Here is a 13,528-nt window from a genome sequence, read left to right as displayed (position 1 = left end):
AGCCATGGTGGAATGGTCAAAGCTGAGACACCAGACTAAGAGGCATCCAAACTCAGAGGAAGGCAATGGAAAACCACATCTGAATATCTCTTACCACAAAAACCCTATGAACAGAGTATCCAAAATGCAACACGAGATAGTGCTGGAAGATGAGACCCCCCAGGTCAGAAGGCACTCACTGAGCTACTGGGGAAAAACAAAGGACAAGTACGAGTAGCGCTGTGGCTAATGACGCAGCTGGGTCAAAGCCGAAAGGAAGCCCAGAGGCTGATGCGCACAGATGCAAAAGGAGAGTCTGGAGTTGTACAACGCACACAACAGGAACATTGAATGTGAGAAGCATGAACCAGGGAAAGTTAGAAATTGTCAAGCAAGAAATGGAACGTATCAACATTACAATACTTGGCGCGAGTGAATTAAAATGAATGGGAATGGGACATTTTCAATCAGGCAATATTTTATGCAGGAAATGAGAAATTAAGAAGAAATGGGGTTGCTTTACTAGTGAGAAGTGATGTAGCAAAAGCAATTAGGAGCTACAACGCAAGGTCTGAGCGAGTGATATCAATAAGATTAAATGGGAAACCTATTAACAGAACCATCATCCAAGTCTATGCTCCAATGGCAAATGCAGAAGAAGAGGAACTGGAGAGATTTTACACAGAAGTACAGGACGAAATTCCATACTTTCTGCAAAAACAAGACCAGGAGCAGACTGCGGTACAGATCATGAACTGGTCGTATCGAAAATCAGAGTAAAGCTAAAGAACAACAACAAAGCAATCATAATGCCAAAATACAATTTAAATAACATCCCAGAAGCATATAAAGATCAAAGTAGCCCTAGCCCATATGATCAGCGTCAAGAGCAACTGCCTCTACGCCTGTGATCCGCGGGCTAGAATTACAGCTGGACTTGGGGTGCATGCCCTTACTATCTGTGACTGTTTTGCCATGCCTGGTGGATAAAGACAAGGACTGGACTGCTTTAATAACGACGCTGCCCGTCTTGAGGAGGCTACCTGACATATGTTTAACATCTCAGACACTTCAGACGACGAGGTTTTTCTTGTTGGAAGAAGAGTGACTCTCACGCCGGCACTTGTGTGTATAGAGTGCGGGATTGTGTTTGGTACTCAGTGTGATTGAATGTTTGGATGTGTATATGTGTTTGTGTTTGTTGATGAATGAGTACGTAAGTTGATATATATAAGTTTTATTATGTGCCTGGGAAGGGGGCTTTACCAACAAATGGGAGGACTTGAGGGGCCCCCAATTAGCATAGTGACGGGCAGAGGGAGGTATGGCGTTGTGAGAAGGACATGCCAGGTAAGGAGAACGCGGCCCAGACAAGTAGTGGCTGTGCCTTGTTCCGGTCCTCCTCACAACCACAGGGTTGTTGGTTGTCCTCTCAGCCAACCCTCGGATCTCCAGTTGCTGCTTTTAAATGCCAGATCGGTACATAATAAAATCTCCCTTGTCCATGATTTGATCGTGGATGAAGTGGCCGATCTGGCATGCATAACCGAGACCTGGGTGGGTGAGCAGGGAGGGGCTAGCCTTTGCCAGCTCTGCCCACCGGGGTACTCGGTTCAGCATCATGGTAGATCTGAGGGTCGGGGAGGGGGGGTTGCTGTGGTCTATAAGAGTTCCATCTCTCTCATCAAGCACCATGTCCATGTAACAACTGGTCTGGAATGTTCCCCCTTTGCTTGTAAAAGTCATTGTAAAATTTGTTTGACTGATGCAGGACTGTAAGTTCACCTCTTTGGTGCATATTGAGTTTTGAGCTATTAATATGTAAGTATTGTGTCTTGGTTGATGTTTGTAAGTCTTCTAGGATATGGCTATATATATATATATATGTTCCCCTTGTGTTTGAAATTTTTTTTAAAAAAAAATTTTTGTTTGATTCAGTAATGTAAGTTTACTTTTGTTTTGTTCATTCAGTTTTGAGCTAGAATTATGTAGTTTATTGTTTCTAATATATGAAAGTTTTCCATATATTTATTTTCTTACACATGTTGTTTTTTGTACATGTGGGTCTATTGAGTATGTCTTTGAAAAAATATATGTTTCCTGTGTAATGTTCAAAGAGTTGTATAGTTGAATGTATCCTATATATGTCTGTCCTTAGATATATTTGGTCTGATTATGCTTTTCTGTTGAATTTTAGCCCCTGATGAAAGCCTATGTTTGGCTGAAACGCGTTGGGCAGCTTACTAAGGATTTACAATAAATAATATATATTTTTACAAATTTTTCATCTTTGGCATTCTTGGTTTGCAACCTTTTTTCTGTTTCTTTTTATTGGATGCTGTGATGCGTCCTTCCCTGGCTCTCCCTGTCAGGTTCCTACCTGCTCGTGGTTACTGCCTGTCTCTAGGCACCACCAGGGACTCCACCAGTCCGGACCGCTCTCTCTTATGGTTTCTCTCCCCGCTCTAGCACAGATCTCAACAGATCCCCCTGCTAGGCAACCACCAGTAACGTCCCAATACTAGTATTCCCAGAGACTCTGAATACTGGTATTGTTATTCTCTTCACCGCTGCCACCATTTGTTACAGTTCCCCTTCAGCCTTGGTAATTACCTTACCCTCCCTTCTGGTCTGTGAAACCCCAGCCAAGGATCAGGCCTTTGGTAAACCAAATTAAGTATTTATTACAGATAACAAAGCTAACAAGATTAACAAGATTTCTTCTTAAGGCACATAAGCATATGGTTTTACTCAATACTAATCCGAACTCCACCTCCCTCCTGGCAAACAACTCTCTAAACCCCACAAACCAACCCACTCAGTTCTCTTCTCCCCCCCCCGATTCCACTCTCACTCTTCCTTTTATACATTCAGCCATTTTAAACACTCAGCCAATCATCTCGCATTCTACTGCCCATTCACTCCCCCTCCTCTTTCACTCCACTTACCATGTATCTTCTAAAACAACAACACTTACCATATATACATTAATATAGGAACATCACATTTCCCCCCCCTTAAACAACAGCAGAGTATTATTCCTGTTCCAGGATTTATACGTCGCGTTAACAAATAAAAGTCTCTATGGGGAAAATGTCTTTCTTTGTTCCCCTGTCTGGTCACGTCACTGCAGTCCCAGCCACTTGCCTGGAAAGTCCATCGGCCAGTACATTGTCCTTGCCTTTTATGAACTAGAAGTCCACTTGATAGTCCTGTAGGGCCCAGGACCACCTCTGCAGCATAGTGTTATGGTTTTTCATAGTCTGCAACCATAACAAGGCCCGATGATCCGTAGTCACTGTGAATCTTCGTCCCCACACGTATGGGCGCAACTTGTTCAGTCCCCACACGACCGCTAGGCACTCCTTCTGGACCGACGAATAGTTTTTCTCCCTCGGCGTCAGCTTGCGACTCAGGTACGCCACTGGATGTCTGGTGCCTTCTCTCTCCTGTAGCAAGACGACTCCCAGCGCCAGGTCCGACGCATCTGTAGCCACGATGAATGGTTTCTCATAGTCTGGTGCTATTAATATGGGTCCTTGGCACAAGGCTTACTTCAGTAGATCAAAAGCCTTCTGACATTCATCCGTCCATACCACACGCTCAGAACACTTCTTCTTTGTTAATTCATGCAAGGGGGTTGCTATTTCCCCAAAATTTCTCACAAACTTCCTATAAAATCCAGCCACACCCAGAAATGCCCTTACTTGTTTTTTGGTTAAGGGGATCGGCCACGCTTGTATTGCTTCCACCTTGCTCCATAAGGGGGTGATTTTCCCACTCCCCACCTTATGTCCTAAATAGATTACTTCCTTTAGTCCAAACTGGCATTTCTTAGCTTTTATTGTGAGGCCTGCTTTTCTTAAGGCCTCCAATACTGTTGTCAGGTGTTGGACATGCTGAGGCACCGACTTGCTAAAAATGGCCACGTCATCGATATAGGCCACTGCAAAATCTGACATGCCTCGCAACACAGTATTGATTAGCCTCTGAAATGAACTTGGTGAGTTCCTTAGTCCCATGGGTAAGGTCACAAACTCATATAACCCATCTGGTGTACTGAAGGCAGTTTTGGCTCTGGATTGCTCGTCTAGTTCCATTTGTCAAAATCCTTTACAGAGATCTAGTGTAGAGATAATGGTTGCTGCCCCCAATAAATCTAACATTGCGTCTACCCTAGGCATAGGATACGCATCTGGGACAGTAATTTTATTGATTAGCCGATAATCAATGCAAAACCTTGTCGTTCCATCTTTTTTCGGAACCAGGACAATACTTGAGGCCCAGGGACTGATGGATTCCCTGATCACTCCTAATTCCAGCATATCTTCCACCTCCTTTTTGATCTCATTCAAAACTTTCCCATTCACACGGTACGGAACAGATCTGATTGGGGCATGATCTCCAGTATCAATGAAATGTATAACTATACTGGTTCGGCCAGGTTTGTTACTAAAGAGATTCCTATAGGTTTTCAAAACTCTCAAAATCTCTTCTTTTACTTCCTCCTCTACCTCCTCTGACCATTCCACTTGATTTACCCCTCCTTTGTCTTTGCTTTCCTGTACCAAATCTGGAAGTTCAGGCCCACTTCCCTCAGGGAATAAGGTAACTTGCAACACCTTTGCATCCCTGGTATGGTAAGGCTTTAACATATTTACATGAACCACTTTGCTTTTGTTTAATTGGTCTGTGGTGATTACATATGTCACTGTGTCAAGCCTTTCTCTGATGGTATATGGTCCTTCCCAGTTAGCGTGTAATTTGTCATGTTTCCTGGGTATGAACACCATAACCATATCTCCCACATCATACACACGTTCTCTGGCTGTTCTGTCATACCAGTAACTTTGCTTCTCCTGTGCATGACTCAAATTCTCTTTCACTACTTCCATCATTGATGTTAATTTATTGCGGAATTCCAATACAAAATCTACTACAGAAGTTTTGTACTCTCCCAGAGTTCCTTCCCATGAATTTTTTAGCAGTTCCAAAGGTCCCCTCACTTTTCTAGTAAACATTAGTTCAAAGGGTGAGAAGCCTGTTGACTCCTGAGGGACTTCTCTGTATACAAATAAGAAGCATCCCAAATGTTCATCCCAGTCTTGTGGGTGATCTTGAACATAGCTTCTTATCATGCCCTTCAAAACTCCATTGAATCTCTCAGTTAGCCCATTAGTGGCGGGATGGTAAGTAGTGGTCTTTAGATGTTTTAGACCACAACATTTCCACATACATTGCATCACTTCTCCCATGAATACACTGCCTTGATCTGTCAGCACTTCATGAGGGAAACCCAGCCTCATAAAGATTTTTAATAAAGCCTCTGCCACTACAGGGGCTTCCACAGATCTTAGTGCTTCTGCGTCTGGGTACCTGGTGGCAAAATCCACCACCACCAATAGATATTTCTTGCCATGCCTTGTGGGTTTGGAAAAAGGGCCCACCAAATCTATTCCCACTCTATAAAAGGGTTGTCCAATTATAGGAAGGGGCTTTAAGGGTGCCTTAGTCTTTACTCCACTTTTCCCCACCTTTTGGCATATTCCACAAGATAGACAATGTTGTTTTACATCTTTGGAGATGTTTGGCCAATAATAGTGTGCAGCCAATCTCCTCTTGGTCTTTTTTATTCCCAGATGTCCTGCACATGGGACATCGTGGGCTACCTCTAGCAATCTGGTTCTGTATTTGCTAGGTACTATCAATTGCTTCACTGGTTCACATTCATCCTTTCTCTCAGCAGGCATCCACAGTCTATATAAAATCCCATTCTCACGCACAACTTGATTCCTCAGTTTGTCAGTGAAAGGAATCTGTTGGGTCAGCGCTTGTTCCTTTATCTGCTTCAAACTTATATCTTTATGCAGCTCTTCCCTGAATTGATCTGCTTCTTCCCCAGAGACCACTTGATACAGTTTGTCTCCTTCAGCAGGCCTGCTAGTGGTTGCTATGGTGACCTGAGGCTGGTTAACAGATTCCACCCTGTTTGTTTCAGCCCCCCTTAATATGGCTTCTTTTTCTCTGCCAATTTGCTGTCTGGTCACTACATAGATCTTTCCTTGGGCGCCCATTACATCCCTTCCCAGTATTACTGGTTCTTGTTGCTGGGCATTAATGCCTACTTTATATCGGCCCTCTCGGCCTCTCCAAGTCATATCCACCAGGGCCACAGGCAAACTTTCTGGTTGACCTCTCACTCCTTGGATAGTAACAGTTTCCTGAGGTAATATTACCTCAGATTTTATTAAATCTGGCCTCAGTAATGTCTGAGCGGCACCAGTATCAAGCAATGCCCAATAATTTGCCCCTTGTACACTCACTTCCTCTCTCAGACTTGAATCAAGGTCTGTTACTTCTGTCCAGTTTATCTGGCAGAACTGAACCTTTTTCGCTGTTTCTAAAGCCTTGGGCTCTGTTTTCACTGCCCTTGTCTGAGCAGGATTACTAATGGGGTTGGCAACCTCACATTGAAAACGTAGGTGCCCCGGTCTACCACATTTGTAGCATAATTTCTCCTCACTTTTAGGGTACACAGATCCACTCTGGGGTGTCCTGTGCCCTTCAGATTTTAATGGAGGACTCACTCGCTGTGGTACCACATCCCTTCTGCCAGCACTATATGGTCTGGGTTTAAAATCTCTTGATGTTTTCCCCACCCAGCCAGTTCTATTGGAGGCAAAGTGATCCGCCATCTCTGTGGCCTCCTGCACAGATGTAGGGGAACGGTCTTTGACCAGGAGCCTTATTTCTGGTGGTAACTGATGGTATAATTGATCCAGTATCATGAGGCTTTTCACCTCTTCCACTGACTGAGCTTTGGCACTACTCATCCACTTTCCAAATATATCCATCAACTTTGCTCCCAGTTCCACAAAAGACCTCCCTGTCTGTATCTGGCAATTTCTGAAAAGCTTTCTAAAATGATCAGGCCCCAGTCTGAATCTTTTAAACACTGCTTCTTTGAATTCAGCATAGGTGACGGGCCTGTCTGAGGGGAAATATTGGTATACCTCAGCCAATTCCCCTTTAATCAGATTTGATAAATACTGCATGTATTTATCTTCAGGTAGCCCCCACAACTGAGCTGCTTTTTCAAAGGTGCTGAGGTAAATTTGAGGATCTTGACCAGGCTCATAGACAGCAAAGTCCTTTGGAGTAATTTTTATTTTTGCTCCATCTCTGTCTTTCCTTGTCTCCTCAGAGTGAAATTTCTCTCTATCAAATTTTAACTTTTCTACTTGTAATTCAGTATCCAATGCTCGTTGCTTCTCCCTCTCCTCAAACCCCATTCTCATTCTCTCAGTTTCCATCTTCAACTTCTCAGCTTCCAACTCTTGCTGTTTATCTTTTTCCTCAGCCTCAAAGACCCGCTGCTTTTCTTTCTCATCAGCCTCCCTCCTCAATCTCTCAGCTTCCAACTCCCTCTGCTTGTCTTTTTCCTCAGCCTCCCATCTTAACTTCTCTCTCAAGTACTCTATATAAGCGGGATTGCTTAAATATCCTTCTGGGGTCTCTTCTCTGACAGGTTGTTTTTGCTGGGCAGTTGCAAATCCTATAAGTGCTACCCTCAATTCATCTACCCCTTTACCCTTGTGAGGTAAATTGAATGTTATGCACTTCTCCACCAGCTCCTCTCTTTTCATTTTTATATATTCAGCCATGGTGTTTGAGTTCACTCACTCTTTGCCACACACTCTTTGCCAGTCACTCTCACAAGAAATCTTGTTTTGTTATTTCTGTTTGCCACACCACTGTATCTGGATTCTCTGTTGTTCGTATCCCACCGCTACTGCCACCACGTGTGATGTGTCCTTCCCTGGCTCTCCCTGTCAGGTTCCTACCTGCTCGTGGTTACTGCCTGTCTCTAGGCACCACCAGGGACTCCACCAGTCCGGACTGCTCTCTCTTATGGTTTCTCTCCCCGCTCTAGCACAGATCTCAACAGATCCCCCTGCTAGGCAACCACCAGTAACGTCCCAATACTAGTATTCCCAGAGACTCTGAATACTGGTATTGTTATTCTCTTCGCCGCTGCCACCATTTGTTACAGTTCCCCTTCAGCCTTGGTCATTACCTTACCCTCCCTTCTGGTCTGTGAAACCCCAGCCAAGGATCAGGCCTTTGGTAAACCAAATTAAGTATTCATTACAGATAACAGAGCTAACAAGATTAACAAGATTTCTTCTTAAGGCACATAAGCATATGGTTTTACTCAATACTAATCCGAACTCCACCTCCCTCCTGGCAAACAACTCTCTAAACCCCACCAACCAACCCACTCAGTTCTCTTCTCCCCCCCGATTCCACTCACTCTTCCTTTTATACATTCAGCCATTTTAAACACTCAGCCAATCATCTCGCATTCTACTGCCCATTCACTCCCCCTCCTCTTTCACTCCACTTACCATGTATCTTCTAAAACAACAACACTTACCATATATACATTAATATAGGAACATCACAGATGCCTTCCACTTTTTTTCTTCCTGGAATGTTTACACCTTGTGTTGGGTCAGAGGGACAGACTGGGAATCCTGTTGGTGTACCGCCCACCCTGCTGCCCAACAGCTTCCCTAACTGAGCTGACGGAAGTGGTCTCGTAGGTATTGCTGAGATCCCCCAGACTCTTAGTACTGGGGGATGTCAACATCCATGCCGAGACTACTTTGTCTGGGGCGGCTCAGGACTTCATGGCCTCCATGACAACCATGGGGCTGTCCCAATATGTTAATGGCCCAACGCATGTGTCGGGGCATACCCTAGACCTTATTTTTGCTACGGGACATGGAGATGATGATCTGGATGTGGGGAATTTTATATCTCTTCCTTTGTCATGGACAGATCACCACTTGTTGAAGTTCAGACTCACAGTGGCTTTTCCCCTCTGCAAGGGTGGGGGACCTATTAAATTGGTCCGCCCCCAGAGACTAATGAATCCTGAGGGTTTTCAAAGGGCTCTGGGGGATTTTCCGGCTGAAAAGACTGGCGCTCCTGTCAAAGCCCTGGTTGAACTGTGGAATACGGAGATTGCTCGGGCTGTTGACACGATTGCTCCTGCGCGCCCTCTCCTGTGTAGAGCTCATACAGCTCCTTGGTATACTCCAGAGCTGAGAGCAATGAAACAAGATAGGAGGCGGCTTGAGCGGCGGTGGAGGCGAACTCCCAACAGATGCAACTATGCACTGGTAAGTGCCTCTACAAAACTGTACTTAGAAGCGGTGAGGGTGGCGAAAAGAAGATATTTTGCTGCCACCATTAAGTCTTCTCTTTCCCATCCAGCGGAGCTTTTTAGAGTTGTCCGAGGGCTACTTCACTCTGGCCCGAAGGACACGATAGTACCATCGGTAGCCCGCTGTAATGAGTTTGCTGGGCACTTCCAGAACAAGATCTTATGCATTCGCCGGGACTTAGACTCCCAGTTTACAGCAGTTGATCCTAAGGAGGTGTCCGGAGCACGGTCTTGTCATGTTTTGTTGGATGAATTTCAGTTGGTTAAGCTCGAGGACGTGGACAAGGTGCTTGGACCGGTACGTGCAACCACTTCTGCACTAGATCCTTGCCCCTCTTGGCTTATAAAAACTAGCAGGGATGGAACAGCTACCTGGGCCAGGGAAGTGATAAATGCCTCTTTACGAGAGGGAGTGGTCTCTGGCTGTCTGAAAGAGGCATTAATGAGACCACTCCTGAAAAAACCTTCCTTGGACCCAGAAAATCTTGACAGTTACAGACCAGTAGCGAATGTTCCATTCCTGGGCAAGATCTTGGAACGAGTGGTTGCTAGCCAGCTCCAGGCGCTATTGGATGAAACCGATTATCTAGATCCATTTCAATCGGGTTTTAGGCCCGGTTTCGGCACTGAGACAGCCTTGGTCGCCCTGTATGATGACCTATGTTGGGAGAGAGACAGAGGGAGTGTAACTCTGTTGATTCTCCTTGATCTCTCTGCGGCTTTTGATACCATTGACCATGGTATCCTTCTGGAGAGGCTTGTGGAGTTGCATGTTGGAGGTACTGCTTTGCAGTGGTTCCGCTCCTACTTGACGGGTCGTCTCCAGAAGGTAGTGCTTGGGGAACATTGCTCGATGCCGTGGGTCCTCCAATATGGACTCCCACAGGGGTCAGTTCTGTCCCCCATGCTTTTTAACATCTACATGAAGCCGCTTGGTGCGGTCATCAGGAGTTTTGGAGTGCGTTGTCACCAGTATGCTGACGACACGCAGCTCTACTTCTCCTTTTCATCTTCTTCAGGTGAGGCTGTCAATGTGCTGAACCGTTGCCTGGCTGCGATAATGGACTGGATGAGAGCTAATAAACTGAGACTCAATCCAGACAAGACTGAGATGCTGATGGTGGGTGGTCTCTCTGATCAGATGGTGGATACTCATCCTGTTCTCGATGGGGTTACACTCCCCCTGAAAGAGCAGGTTCGTAGTCTGGGAATACTCTTAGATCCTTCTCTGTCACTCAAGGCTCAAGTAGCCTCGGTGGCACGGAATGCGTTCTACCAACTTCGGTTGGTGGCCCAGCTACGTCCCTATCTGGACAGAGAAGATCTCACCTCAGTTGTTCATGCTCTGGTAACCTCTCGATTGGACTACTGCAATGCGCTCTACATAGGGCTGCCTTTGAAGACGGTTCGGAAGCTACAGCTGGTGCAAAATGCGGCAGCCAGACTAATAACGAGGACCAGGCAGTCTGAACCAGAGCTTGGAAAAGTTACTTTTTTGAACTACAACTCCCATCAGCCCCAGCCAGCTTGGCCACTGGATTGGGCTGATGGGAGTTGTAGTTCAAAAAAGTAACTTTTCCAAGCTCTGGTCTGAACACATAACACCTGTTCTGGCCCGCTTGCACTGGCTACCTATATGCTTCTGGGCCAGATTCAAAGTGTTGGTTTTAACCTAAAAAGCCTTATACAGCGCGGGACCACAATACCTTTCGGAACGCCTCTCCCGATATGAACCTGCCCATACACTACGCTCAACATCGAAGTCCCTCCTCCGAGTTCCGACTCATAGAGAGGCTCGGAGGATGGTAACAAGAACTAGGGCCTTCTCAGTGGTGGCCCCTGAACTGTGGAATAGTCTTCCTGAAGAAGTGTGCCTGGTGCAGCCATTGCTATCCTTTCGGCGCCAAGTCAAAACCTTCCTATTTTATCAGGCATTTTAGCTTTTCTTAAATATGTTTTAATTGGTTTTAGATTGTGGATTTGCATTTATATTTTTTGTATTGTTCTGTGTGATTCTATTGTATTTATTGTAATGGTTGTACACCGCCCAGAGAGCTATGCTAGTGGGGCGGTATAAAAATTCAATAAATAAATAAATAAATAAAATAGAAACACAGTCAGAACCCTAAATGCAACAATACAGCGACTAGTACGTAGGGACAAAGAGAACTATTACAATAGTTATTGTCTAGAAATAGAAGAGGACAACAAAAAGGGTAGAACAAGAGCCCTGTTCCAAAAGATTAGAGGAATGAAAGGGAAATTTAAACCAAGAGTAGGGATGTTGAATAATCAACAGGGGAACACACTGACTGACCGAGATGAAGTATAAGGAATATGGAAGCAATACACTGAAGAATTCTATAAAAGAGACGCCAGGATGACAGATTCATTCATGGAGGAACCGTATGATGAAGAACCAGACATTTTAGAATGTGAGGTGAAAGCAGCTCTTAAAATACTTGGAAGAAACAAATCACCAGGAATAGATGGCATACCAATAGAGCTGCTACAAGCTACTGAGACGGAATCTGTCCAAATTTTGACAAAAATCTGTCAAAAAATATAAACAATGGCCCACAGACTGGAAGCGTTCCATATACATTCCAATTCCAAAGAAAGGGGATCCCAGGGAATACAGTAATTATCGAACTATTGCCTTAATATCCCATGCAACAAAGGCTCTTACCATATATGGAGCAAGAAATGCCAGACATTCAAGCTGGATTTAGAAAGGGAAGAAGCACCAGAGATCATATTGCAAACATACGTTGGATAATGGAACGGACCAAGGAATTTCAGAAGAAAATCACCCTGTGCTTTGTAGATTACATCAAAGCCTTTGACTGTGTAGATCATGAAAAACTATGGAATGCTTTAAAAGAAATGGGGTGCCACAGCATCCGATTGTCCTGATGCGCAACCTATATTCTGGACAAGAGGCTACTGTAAGGACGGAATATGGAGAAACTGACTGGTTCCCCATCGGAAAGGGTGTGAGACAGGGGTGTATTTTTTCACCCTATTTATTTAATCTATATGCATAACATAACATACGGAAAGCAGGACTGAACCAAGATGGAAGTGTGAAAATTGGAGGGAGAAATATCAATAATTTAAGATATGCAGACAACACCATACTACTAGCAGAAACCAGTAATGATTTGAAACGAATGTTTATGAAAGTTAAAGAGGAAAGCACAAAAGCAGGACTACAGCTGAACGTCAAAAAGACTAAAGTAATGACAACAGAAGATTTATGTAACTTTAAAGTTGACAATGAGAACATTGAACTTGTCAAGGATTATCAATACCTTGGCACAGTCATTAACCAAAATGGAGACGATGGTCAAGAAATCAGAAGAAGGCTAGGATTGGGGAGGGCTGCTATGAGAGAACTAGAAAAGGTCCTCAAATGCAAAGATGTATCACTGAACACTAAAGTCAGGATCATTCAGACCATGGTATTCCCGATCTCTATGTATAGATGTGAAAGTTGGACAGTGAAAAAAGTGGATAAGAGAAAAACCAACTCATTTGAAATGTGGTGTTGGAGGAGAGCTTTGCGCATACCATGGACTGCAAAAAAGACAAATAATTGGGAGTTAGAACAAATTAAACCAGAATTGTTACTAGAAGCTAAAACGATGAAATTGAGGTTATCATACTTTGGACACATAATGAGAAGACAAGATTCACTAGAAAAGACAATAATGCTGGGGAAAACAGAAGGGAGTAGAAAAAGAGGAAGACCAAACAAGAGATGGATTGATTCCATAAAGGAAGCCAGAGACCTGAACTTACAAGATCTGAAAAGGGTGGTTCATGACAGATGCTCTTGGAGGTCACTGATTCATAGGGTCGCCATAAGTCGTAATCGACTTTAAGGCACATTACAACAAAGTGTAGATTCACTAATAGGCAAATTAGTGAATTTCTCGGCTTTTTAATCTGGGAGGTAAGAAATGGGATCCTATGCAAGTTGGTTGAAAATGGATTGATAATTTGTATGCTTATTGAGTTCAGTGAGATTTATTCTCATGCAATTATGTTTAGGAAGCGTGAAAGTGACCATGAGATAGGAGGATAACCTAAGAGGAGGAAGGGAGGTGATGGGGGGGGACGGAGGAGGGGAAAGGGAGGAGGGGAGTGACATAGTTTGAACGATCTCTTTTGCACCTACGCACAGATTCAACGGCTCTTCACTTGTCCCTTAAGCCTAAGGCTGTATAGAGTTCTTGTATGAAGCAACTGCATTCACCTAGCCTCGTGCTGCACCTCAGCAGTAAATCTAATATAGACAGACTTTTAAGAGGA

The 13,528-nt window shown here is 44.3% G+C and overlaps 1 long non-coding RNA gene across 1 annotated transcript; it reads left to right on the top strand.

The window, feature by feature from the left end:
* The first annotated feature begins 1,747 nt into the window (after positions 1-1,747).
* On the top strand, positions 1,748-2,259 carry LOC133369910 (uncharacterized). The gene is made up of 2 exons (XR_009759028.1): positions 1,748-1,800; positions 2,177-2,259. It is a non-coding gene; the product is annotated as an uncharacterized LOC133369910 (long non-coding RNA).
* Positions 2,260-13,528: the final 11,269 nt, after the last annotated feature.

The sequence above is a fragment of the Rhineura floridana genome, chromosome 1 (assembly GCF_030035675.1).
Source record: "Rhineura floridana isolate rRhiFlo1 chromosome 1, rRhiFlo1.hap2, whole genome shotgun sequence".
Lineage (NCBI taxonomy): Eukaryota > Metazoa > Chordata > Lepidosauria > Squamata > Rhineuridae > Rhineura > Rhineura floridana.
Note: the sequence above shows the minus strand (reverse complement) of the source record. Positions and strands in the feature narration are given on the sequence as shown.